This window comes from Pyxicephalus adspersus, chromosome Z (assembly GCF_032062135.1).
Source record: "Pyxicephalus adspersus chromosome Z, UCB_Pads_2.0, whole genome shotgun sequence".
Lineage (NCBI taxonomy): Eukaryota > Metazoa > Chordata > Amphibia > Anura > Pyxicephalidae > Pyxicephalus > Pyxicephalus adspersus.
Genome location: NC_092871.1, coordinates 74,629,138 through 74,642,050, shown reverse-complemented (window position 1 = coordinate 74,642,050; position 12,913 = coordinate 74,629,138). Strand labels below are relative to the sequence as shown.

Sequence of the window (12,913 nt, the reverse complement as noted above, 5' to 3'; positions counted from 1 at the left end):
GTTTTTTGATCTGTGGATCAGTCTTAGCTCATGAAAATATTCTTATATAGTTACATAGTTACATAGTAAGTCAGGTTGAAAAAAGACATAAGTCCATCAAGTTCAACCACTGGGGAAATAAACATATGCCAGATATAAAACCCTATGGACATAGTGTTTATGTAATTTGCAGTCTTTGGTATTTGCAAGAATAAGTCATAGATAGCAACACCCTCCACTCAATCTACTATACTTTATACTTTTTGCATTACCTCTACAATAAATTTACAAACATACCCGTCTGTATAGGGCTCTATTTATAAAACACTTTTCTATCTTTTCTACTACCTTGCTATCCAGCTCTATGTTTATGGCTAGGTTTACACATTTGAAATCAGTCCATTTACATTACTGTCCAGTATTTGTGTGTTTACATTTGTTGTTTTAAGGCAGTTCATTCATTTTACATTTACACGGGCAGCATGGTACCTTAGAGGTTAGAACTCTGGGGTTATATCCTTGCAGCACTAGGTCCCAGGTTCGAATTTTGGCCAGGAGACTTTCTGCATGGAGTTTGCAGGTCCTACCCATGTTTGTGTCGGTTTCATCTGGGTACACCTATTTCTTCCCACATTCCAAAAACATGCAGTTAGGTTAATTGGCTTCCCCCTAAAACTTCGACCTTAGACTGTATTAAAGACAAATTAATGCGGTTAGGACATTAGATTGTGAGCCCCTTTGAGGTACAGATAGTGACAAGACTATGAACTTTGTACAGCGCTGCATAATATGTTGGCACTATATCAATACTGTGTAATATTAATATAAATTATAATGTAATACCCCCGCACCACATTGATGAAATGTTCAACACTTTTTTCTGTTTTCTAGACCAATCAGATACCTTAACTCATAGGGGCTGGTTTATTAAAGCTCTTGCAAGGCTGGAGAGGATACACTTTCAACTGTGAAGCTGGGTGATCCAGCAAACCTGGAATGGATTTCTTCAAAGTCATTTGCTATTTGTTTTCAATTCTGGACCAGATCCATTCCTAGTTGGCTAGACCACTGACGAAGGTGTATTCACTAGGATGCACGTGTTTAATCCCTGCCTCCATACAAGTCCTAGTCATTATCCACTAATCACCTCTGATCTTTATACTAATCCCCTTATCCTTTTATTGTTTTGACAATGTTTTGTTTTTGACATCCATATCCCTTTGCAATGGGGTTTATTAGTACCCACATAATGGTGCTCAGTAGTAAAGTAAATAGCTTGTGTGTTATTGCACATGGGTAATTTTGTTATTTTCAGCCATAATATTGCATAGCATGGTAGAAGACACCATTATTTACTATGTAGTATCCAGGTTCTTCCTAGTAGGGTGACTCCAGAAACTCACACAGTCTCACAGAATTGTCTATATGTTTTATGATAAAAGTCCATCACACATACAGAGTTGTCAAGGGTAGCTAAGCATTCAAAGTTGATCAGTTCAACTCCAGCATGCAAAATACCAGTACACATATCAATAGAGAGCTGGTCCAAAAGCATTACCAACAGCTTCAAAGCAGAAGGAAAATTTCTCTAAGGTACTGGTCTATAAGGTCTTTAACTTCCATACTAGTGAGGACATTGATTACCTCAAGGCTGAATGCCCTGAATACTCACCCTCCCAGCTCTCTGTTTTCCAGTATTTAAAATTTCAAAGCTACCTGCTCACAGAAGTGCCAATCACAGGCCAGGAAATATTGCAGCACAGTAACGATTGGCTGTTACCTGTGCCCACACAAGTATCAACTATACATAAATAGACATTCAATCAGCACTCCATGTGGAAAGTTAAGCTCTAGAACAATCTAGAAACCCAAAATGTAATCCTTTAACATTTAAAATGACCTTGTCTCAATTAAGAGGCACTACATCAGCTTTGCAGGTTACTGTGTCACTTACCTGTTATGTGAAGGGTTACAATGCTCATTTACTGTGCTTTGTGCTATTTACAATATTTTTAGAGTAAGTGCCCAACCTTTATACTATCACATTTTGAAACAGTTAAAATAACCCTAAGGTTTTTACACATAATCCTGCTGGGTAAATGTTCTTTCCTAACAATTACCCTACTACCTACTACCATTTTGTGAACAATTTCAGTGGCCTTAGCTGACCTTCCTCTTAATCTGATCCTATTGTTACCTTTGTCCAGGAATATTTTAGTTAATAAAAGGATGATAAAATGTTGCAATGATAGAAACTTTGATAGAAGCTGTTCCTAAATGGGGTTCTCTGACACTGTAAACCATATACAGATTGTTCCTCGTCAGAATCACAAAATTCCTCATCTAATGCCCAAGGCCAGAAGCTGTTCACTCTGCAGGAGTTAGAGATCTGACCTAAATGCCTTTATACTTCAGAGTGACTTCTCTATGGGGGACCTTGTATCAGAAATTCCATCAGGTCTAGACATGCACTGCCCCCCAACCCTATTACAGAACTCCACAGCAGCACAGGTGTTAACTGTTTGACTACTGGTTTCAAATTATTGCATTGCTTCATATTTCCCCTGCAGGTCTGAAGATGGGACATTTCAACTGTTAAACAGACCTCTCTGAGACTTTCTTTGTTTCTTGCAGTTTTTTAGGTATACAAAAAAAGTGCTGGCTACATTTATTTGCTTATTTTTTTTAATTAAATACTTAATCAGTTAGTTATATATTAGGATGAGACCTATGTAAATTTACAAAGAAAAAAAAAAAAGAAAAGTTAGTGGAAATTTTTTTTTTTTTATGCAATTTATGCAAGAAACATATAATAGTAACATTTAATTGTTTCCTATAAAACTGTAACCATATAAAGTAATTTAGGATACCATTAAACATTTATACATGAATATAACTTGTTACAAAATTCAAAAAGAACTGTTAAAACATGTGTGTATACAAATTCTAAATTCATATTTAAAAAAAAAAAAAAAAAAAATAGTGCAAAATCGCCAGTATTTTTTCAATAAAATTTTGAGATTCTGGGACAGTTTGGGGTCAGTCTTAATCCATATCTGTAGTCAGTTTACCTCTAATTGCACATAAATTAGGCAAATGTTTACACACATTTACACACAACTGAGACATTGCAGGCTAAGTGTTCGTGCAGGGACAGTTTGGTTTTAAAAATATTGATGGCCTGGTGTTTTCAATTTGGGCTGAAAACACTCCATAAAATCTTTACAGGTACTGACTTCCACCAACTTGCACAGCTGTGACTACCAGCTTGGTTAGTAGAGCATTCAGTTGGTATGCAATTTTGACACAGCAAAAGATGCATTATCATGATCACGTATAAAAATGTCCCTATATAGGATAACTGATAAATTAATTTTTTACAACTCCAGAACTGCATGAGAGGCAAAGGTGTTTGCAGCTTTAAAAAGAGAGACCTGAAAATTGCCTTCCAAGTTTTTTTTTTTACATGGTAGCTACCACACAGTACCTTCTACTTGATCTCCACCAGTGTTCTTCTCATTACTTTCAATTTAATTATTGTCCCAGATATTGTCCGCAATATTTTATTGGAAGTATTGTGTTTCCAATATTGTCCAGAACACTATCACCATTGTCGTCTAACCCAGAATGTGCCAAAAATATGTCAAAAAGTTCTGCTTGTTTAGCTGCTGTTTTCCAAAGTAAACAAAATGACTTTGATTTTGGTAATATAATACCTTACCTACTAATTACCTAATCATTTTACTTTTTTAATCTAGCTTTCCCCAACAACTGATAAAAACTGACCCTATCCAATTCCGTTTCCCAGCACCACAAAATGACAAAATGGTGCTTTGTGCTGCTGTGCTCCATCTTTTATAGAGGGCTGCAGTGACATCTACCTTTCTGTAAAATATGGCAGAATGTGTGCCAATGTGGCCACCTGTTATTAATGGATTTTCACCTATGTGTGCAAAATCTGAGATTCAGATTGGTAGATCAGTCAACCTAGATATGGGTGGAATCATCCCCAGCCTGATTTAATCAAAAACCACAAATTACAAGTCATTATATAAAGGGACAGAAAACATATAACAAGAGCAGAATAATTTCCTTTAACACTAAAAAAAGCTTTATCACCATATAATAATTTTCAACATAAGGTGAGTGAACCCCTAATTTTTCTAGTTTCTGTGGAATTAACTTACTTTCCAACAACTGAGCATTTAAATTCCAATTAAAATGTAAATTATTTGTTACTATGCATGAGTGGGAGTCAAACTTGTAGGCATTCCTTACTGTCACAGATACGTGCAGGTCTAGGTGATCTGTGCTCTCGTTAGCAACTTTTACCTAGAACATCTCTCCAGCCAGCAGCCCCACTTATGAATATCCTGGTTCACATGTTGTGTCTACTTTTGCTCTGTACCAAATTATGCCTTGCAAACAGTCTCTTGACCTAAGAAACCTAGAATCCTCGGCAGATGCTTTCCATCTGCTGGTGGAAGTGGAAACATCATCTGAAGTATCTCAGCTGTAGAATTCCCTCTCCTGTCATGTATCAGTACTTACCAGACACATTGAGGCAGATTCACCAAGCAAATTCAGAAGCACGCTCATATTCGTATTCGCGATCCAAAATCAGAGGCCTTCGATCGATTTATCAACCAAATTTCAGGCCCTGGCATATTCACGCAGAAGTTATCAACCAAAATGATCTCGCTGCTGGCATTTAGGCGCCTATCTAAACGCTTATGATGCCTGATCAGAGGACCCGCCTGGGGGGAAATTTTGCAACTTTCATCAGGTTAAACCTCGGCTTTGCCATCGGACTAGATTTTCCCACGAAAGTCAAAACACGCACACGTTCTTGTTTGCTTCAATAGATATACATGTTTATGTGTGTGTGTATATATAAATATTTATATATTAATTAATATATTATTTATATATAAATATAATTATTTTATATAATTATATTTATATATAAATAATAATATTATTTTATTATTATAATATAATAATATTATAATATAATTATTGTGATATGATGATTATGTATTGTCCAATCGCAAAAAAAAAAAACAGACAATTTTGGCAGACTGTACAAGTGCGAATTGCAAGTGAATTTCTATCACCTGTGCGCTTAAATTTGAGCATATACAAGGGTGTTGTCTAACTTGCTTTTTCCTTTTGTCTTTTTTTCTTGGAGGGCAAGAGGGACAGTTGTTTTGTGTGTTATCCTAATTAATCTATGTTGCTGCATTTGATACTTTACTTACCCTTTAGCACAATAGCTGCTTTTTGTTTTTATTACTTTGGAATGTTTTAATGTCCATTTTACAATTTTGAGGTCAATGTTAATGCTATGTTATTGTGTTTGTGGCCATATTGTTTGATTGCAAAATTCTGCCTTTATTACCACTTTTCAGTGTTTGTCCTGCATACGGCCGGGCGGCGGAACGCAAGATGCCGGGCAGCGGAACACAAGATACTGGCCGGCATCTTACCGGTCCCGCTGGCACCCGACGTTGGAGATCGACAGACGACAATGGACGGAGGACGACGCTGGAATGGGAAAACGACGCTGGAATCCTTACTTCCATGGTCCCGCTGGATGTGCACAGCGGGACCATGGAGGTAAGGATGTGACAAAATTACGGGGTTAACCATCCTAGCCATTTTTTTTTGCCCGTACGAAGGTCGGGCATACCGGCTAGGTGGTTAAAAAGACATTTGTAATTGTTTTTAGGCTGTTCCTTTCTCTGAATTGTTTGAAAGGCTAAAAACAGCACTATTGTCTTGTTAAAGCTCAGTTGTTTGATGTGCATAGTTGTGCGCCAAATGTCAGAAGTATGTTGTGCATAGTTGTGCGCCAAGACAGACCCGTTATGTGCGTGTAAACTGTATTTATCAGTTGAACAATGCTCCACACTTTTGCACAGTCCTCATTTAGGTAATTTTTTTTTTTTGTATATATTGCTTGTTTTGCTTCATGTGCACTCATCATGTATGTATAGACATGTGTGCATATGAAGCAAAACATCTATGTATGCATTTAGATGTGTGTACATATACATAGAAAACAGAAATAATAGGATGAAATAGGCAAAGAGTGCTTTTTGGACCATATTGCTTACATGCCTCAAATTGAAAAGATTGCCTATTTGTTCCTATGATTTCTTATGTCATGGGCATGGCTACAAGCAAAATTCATGGATGATATTGCTTTTGGTTAAAGGAGGAATCCACCTTTATGTGCTTCCACTACCAGGCGGGAGGTGGGTAAGTCACTACATATAGTGGGCTAAGATCTAAAATGCCATTCAAACCTGCAGAAACATCCTGAAGGGATGGAAAACCAATAAATGTTTGAAACAGAGTGTGTTTTGCCCTGGAAGTTTGATATACTAGTATTATTTGCTTTGTGTAAACACCTAAATAATGCATACACTACAGTATTTAATGAGCATTAAGCAACAACACAACATCTGTTCATTTCTAAGAGTGCGAGACCCTGCTTGTGAGCTTGGCAATCAATGTGCTTTGATGTTGTGCTTGGCAACCTGGACCTCCTTCCATCACCATCAGGTATGTTACAATGAGTATGCAACTCAGCTGGACAAATAATTGACAACCAGTTTGGACAACAAGTGGAAATGTGTTTGTATACAGTAGTGCTATGATCAGGCAGCACAGCACAATGACAACAAACCTATAACACTACCACAAATGGACAGAGGAGTTGTGTTGCAGTAAATCAACATGAGTGCAAATGTCAGACTATTAAAAAAAACAAAAAGAAACAAAAATCATGCCAATTTATTCAGAAAAGGACTATGTACATATTACGTTCAAATACCAATATGTGACAATGGGACAAAGGCAACAAAGGGGGTCAAGTAGCACTTTGGATTGGAAACCATGCAGACATTTGTACTCAATACTTGTGGAAAAAATGACAAAACATTGCTGAAGAATTGCTAAACAGAAACTGGCATTACAGACCAGGCACAAAATCATTGCAGCAACAGATGAAACTAACAATCATGAGGATTACAAAAAAATCACATCAATGCATACCATCCAAGCAAACTTACCTAATTAACCCCCCCCCCCCCCCCCACACACACACGCACAAACTAGTCCAGGTAAAATAGTACTAATGAAAATGCATATGTATTTGTATACATTTAAATGTATTTTGACATACACACACAAGTTAAATTACTAAATGTTCCTTAATACATGTAATATAACATGTTTGCCTATAATCCTTTAATAAAATATTTGCTTTCTCCAAATGAAATTTTAGTCAGGCCACAAATGTTAGTTCACATATTTTTTTACAGTCATACTATTGTGTGATGACATATTTGAAAGTGCTTGATAGAAAATAGTTTTCAGTGCTGCAACCAAAAGAAAAAGAATCAAAACAAGTGCAACAAATGTAACTATAAATGAAGCAAGTTTGTGAATAAGTAGAATGTAGCATAAAAAAGTAGCACTTACACAAAAAAACATCAAGCATTAAAGCTGCGTACACACGTCCAATAATTATCGTTAGAAACGACCGCCGAATGACCGACGAACAACTAAATTGGCTAAAGATTGTTCTAAAAAAAGTGACCAACGACGCCGACGAACGAGGATTGTAGTTGGAAATGAACGACTGCCACGGCGGATCTGATTGGCCGACGATCGTTCACTATCTATCGTGTGTACGGTCGTTCAGTGATCGTGCATGTTTCTGCGGTACACTTTCTCCTTTACATGTCACTCCCTACATCATTCAAACCATTGTATCCAGTGTGTGGACACTGTTGGTGGATTATATTTGAACAATTGTATTGTTACAGCATGTACAGAATTGTGCACAATATGATTGTTCAAGTATATTCGTGCATAATCGTTGATCGGTCGTAATCGTTCGTTTTCTAACGATAATTATTGGAAGTGTGTACCTAGCTTAAAGATTCAAACTGACCTGTAAAATGGACTGGAGATGCGTACAGAACAGGGGGCAAGTGCGCACTAATCAATGGCTATCACCTCACCAGTTTAGCCAGGAGTTTAACTTCTCCTCCTGAATCGCGCAGCTGAAAATTATTCTCCTTAATTGGTGTATTCAAGATCTTTTCTCCTTTTTGCAGGAAACCGGCAGGCAAAATCACTAAAACTCAGCCCGGACGCACGGTAATGGAACTTGCCGACCTGCGCGCATTTTATTGATAAATCAGGCCCAACATCTTCCTCCCAGTAATTTCCCAGTGATTTTCCATATATAAAGAGGAGACAGGCAATAGTATGTTGCCTAAAAAAGGAGGCTCCAGTCTCTGTATTCCAGGCTCTAGTGTGTCTTTGATTCCAGATCCCAGCTTCATCCTGATTATCTTTGTCTATGCCCTTGTTTAACATATTGATACTGTTGCTTGTCTGCCAGATTTTTGATCCTTACTCTGTCCTGACCATTTACGACTGCTGCCTACCCTGACCTTAGCCTCTTTCTGTTACCTCTACACCCACCCGCAGATCATCTGCTCAGCAAGCTGCAGCATCGCCTGCATCCCTGTAGCCTTGCATTTTTCACCATTCTCTGCATCCCCTGCACAGAAATTGAGGTTATGCACAGCTGAAGGGGATCCTGGAGTAGGTGCTGCAGCCAATCTACAGATTGTTCAGTTCTTTTCTGCCATTGGCTGTTGGCTGGCGTTCAGTTCCAGTTCCAGACTCAGTTTGGTGGATCCTCAGGCCATTTCCTGCCTCTCTTAAGGTTTTAAATAGTAAGAGGCCAGCCTGCTTCAGCCTTAGGGGGTATACCAAGCCCCCTATGCTTCTATTGGGGCAGGCGCTGTTGCAACGTGAGAAGAAATCTGCGTAATTGTGAGTACAACTATACTCTGGGTTTATACCCACTAATAAATAATCTTGGACATGTGACAGTTGAACAACCATTATAACTTTAATTACCTATATCCTAGACTCAAGATAGCTGATTCAAACAATCCTTTTTTGCGCTGGTTCTTTCACATATTACAGCCAGACCTCATGGTGAGTCATTTTGTCCACTAAATTCTCAAATTACCAAATCAACTTCTATACCTATACTAACTATTAATGTGTATTTCAGAAATTAATGTAGGTTGAACTTTAGGGATGAACTGCTTCAGCCCTCTCCCATTAAATTTGTACAGCATTACTCTAAGTGTAAGTAAATGTCCTCTTGTCAGCATCTATGCATAACTTGCCATTGATTATATGTAGATGCAGAATTGTGATTTTGATTTTTTTTTATGTTTAGATATACTATTGTCTTTATTGGTCCCCTGAGGAATCCAAAAGGCGAAACGCATTGGAACCCAACTGGACTTTCCTTCATAACATTATTAGCATTATCTTGTCCAGATTAGAGATCAAAAACCACCCTCAGTTATTGGGACACAGTAGGGCAGTTTTGACTGTACATATGATGTATTGTTTGTAAAATATAATTTTTTGTATTTTCATTTATATACCGTTACTATATTTAAGTTCCTCGAGCTAGGGAACAACAGTGAACATTATGACTAAATATTTTGCCACAACAAACAAATATCATGGCTTTTTTCTCTTCTCTATTATATTTACATATTCAGTAAGCTAGAAAGGCCACGTTACACTCTACAGGCAACGCTCTGTCAAACGATAAAATAAATGATACCTGAAACAAGTACCTCCTAGTCTGAAACACAAACAGCCCCCACACAGCCCAACTACATCAGCAACTCAAACATAACCAGGCGTCTAGTATCCCTAAAACAGAACCCCTCAGGTACCACCTGCCTAACTCTAACATCCCTTGTAACATTCATAATAGGGATGAGCAAGCGAAATTTGTAACTTCGATCTCGCGGCTAATCAGGCCTTTCTCGCTTACCAAACATGTAAGCGAGAACAGCCTTGTGATTCGCCAGGAGGTCGTGTTCTCGCCGAATGAACAAGGGAAAAAGCAGGGGGCAGTCCGAGAAACTTTGGCTCCCAGGATGCAAAGCAAGGCCCATCAGCCAATCAGGAAACATCTAAGCATAGGTATATATCTACAGGGAAGTAGGGAAGGGTTAGTCACTCAATCTTGTGTTCTGTGTATAGGATAGACGCAGGGATAGAGGTGTGTTGTGACAGGGACAGTGTAGGAGCCTACTTAGTTATTTGCTAGCTGCAAAGTTCTGTGTTTTATAGGGCATATAGTAGGTAGGACTGTTTAGTATAGGATATTGTGTATGTAGAATAGGTTAGGCAGATTTCTTTACTTTTACATGAGCTACTAGCTACTCAGTCTTGTTAAATTTTCAGCAGTCAGCACATTTAGTGTAACTTATATTGTGTGAATTTGTAATGCACGCGGGTGTGGACCCACTGTGCCACTGACTGGGTATGCTCCGGAGGGGTGTAACTAAGCCGCTACCTTGCCTTCACTAGAGCCTCTGATGGTGAGGATAGGCTTGGGTTGCAGGGTAGCTGCCAGGTGCCACTCCAGAGCGATCCCCTGGTCAGTGGCAGCTGACCAGAGGGGTCAGGGTACTCGGTGCAAGCACCGAGGGGGCTTGCGTGGCCAAGAGGGAGGTGGCAATCAGACAAAGTCCAAAACAAGATCCGAGGTCAGGGTCAGGCGGCAATCAGGCAAAAGTCCATAAACGTAATCCGAGGTCAGGCAGCACACAGGCAAGTCCAAGGGTTCAGTAAACAAGGTCTGGTACACAGCAAAGCAGACAAAAGAAGCACCTTTGCACTAGGAGTTAGAAGACAAGCTAAAACCATGAAATTGCTCAGGCAACTTCCTGTAGTAGGAAGTGCCTTTAAATACCACCAGAGATCCAGCCATAGGCTGTAGAAACAGAGGGCGTGTATGTTTTGCCCCATAGATGAAGAGAGACACACCCACGCCAGCTCAAACACCAGTGCAAGTCTCCAGCAGGAAGGAAACTCTGGCATGGAACACAGGTACTAGGGTTACTCTAACTAAAAGATAGGACCCGGCGCCCGTGCCTGCTATTCGGAGCAGCGGCGCCGGCACAACCCGCAGGGCTTACAGTATTACACTCTTAGGTACTGTTCACTAACTGCACATGCACTGAAGGTACAGTTGTGGTTGCTGCTACTTGTAGTGCCACACATAGCTAGTTACTTTTGTTAAATTGTCAGCAGTCAGCACATTTATCAGAATGAATAAAGAGGAGAAGTGGAGGTTTTTGTTGTATATTCTTTCCTATTAATAAATTCATATAATATGGTTGGAGCCACCTCTAGTTAAATATGAATGAAGAGGAAGGAAAGGTTAGAGAAAAGAGGTTTGAAGGTTCAAATTACTGATGTGTCTGTATGTAAATACAATATATATGAAGATTAGTGTTTGTTCAAGGTTGAATGAAGGTGTTTGCTGAAATGTTCCTGCAGCTCTGAAATATGAAATTTTAAGGTCTTTTGTAGCCAAATACAGTATTATAGTATATATAAAGAAAATATGTATAATAAGAAGTTACCTGATGAGCAGTGTCAATACATGCTGGCTCATCTAGTCCAGGTTGATAATGGGAATAGAATAGTCCTGTGACCATAAAGTGTTATAGGCTTTCACTTTAAGATTAGACTGTCTGTTTAGGGAAATAAAACGCCATACTGAGCATAAGGAATTTAAGATAAAGATCTAAACAATAAGTATCTAAGAAGTCTACGGAGGAATAATGTAGGCGTCAGCTAATGACTTACTGCGGTTCCAAAAATAGTACAGTTGTCTCCTAGGTAGGATGAATCCAGCCGGACAGGCTGTGTATGCTTGAAGCGTGTCTATTTATAGCACGCTTCCAGTGATTACTTCCGGGCTCATGGTTGTGGAGTGCAGGCCTGTCCTTGCGGGCACACGCCTGTGTCCTCTCTCAGATTCCCCCTAATGTCAGCGGGGCTCCTGCTCATGAACCGAGAAAGCCGACAACAAGCTTTATGCCCTACCCAAAATACACAAAAACCTGCTCCGCCCAACAGGCCGTCCGAGGATACCGGGATTAGGATCCCTTACAGCTAATGCGAGTGACCTCGTAGATAAATATTTATGACCACTAGTCACTGAACTACCTTTCTACCTAAAAAACACAATAGATGTTCTTAAGCTCACAGACCAAATGAAAGTTCAGCCTAACACTTGGATTGTAACAATTGACATAGAATCACTGTATACCAGCATACCACACAAACTAGGTGTACAAACCATCTTTCAATGTTTACAAAACGCCTATCCCCAGGCGACAGATCAAAATAACTTCATCACAACCTTACCATCCTTTATTCTCACCAAGAATACTTTCACCTTTGGTGGTAACACTTACCTACAGCAACAGGGAGTCGCAATGGGAACAAGGTGTGCTCCCTCCTACGCTAACCTTTATTTAGGGAAGTGGGAGGAAGATCTGTTCTCAAACCCCCTCACTAATCAATTTAAATCCTTCATCATATGCTGGAAAAGATACATTGGTGATAAACTCCTTTTTTGGCAGGCCCAGAATCTCTTCTTAAAAAATTCTTCAATAACATCCAACAGAATGAATTTAACTTGAAATTCACCATGGAGCAAAGTAAAATCCAACTCCCCCTCCTGGACCTTTTCATTAGGATTAATTATGACTTTACAATTACAACCACACTTTTTAGGAAAAGTGCGTCTGGGAACACTATCCTTCACGCCAGAAGCGCCCATCCTAAATCCCTTGTCAACAGTATACCTTACAGTCAATATCTCAGACTTAAAAGGAATTGTACAAACAAGTCAGATTTTAAGAAAGAAGCCAAACTTCTCCAAGAGAGACTGCTTGAAAGAGGTTACCCCAGTAAAGTAACAAATGTTGAGAAGAACCTATTTTCAAAACAGCAAAGGACACAACGGACACCACTGCCCCTGTAAGATTAATCACTAGATACAATGACA

At 39.0% G+C, this 12,913-nt stretch overlaps 1 long non-coding RNA gene across 1 annotated transcript in view; it reads right to left on the bottom strand.

The window, feature by feature from the left end:
- The window catches only part of LOC140344014 (uncharacterized), a 144,106-nt gene extending 132,534 nt beyond the window's left edge, over positions 1-11,572 (bottom strand). The window contains exon 1 of the long non-coding RNA XR_011923451.1: positions 11,478-11,572. This is a non-coding gene — a long non-coding RNA (uncharacterized lncRNA). The remainder of the gene's footprint in view (positions 1-11,477) is intronic.
- Positions 11,573-12,913: the final 1,341 nt, after the last annotated feature.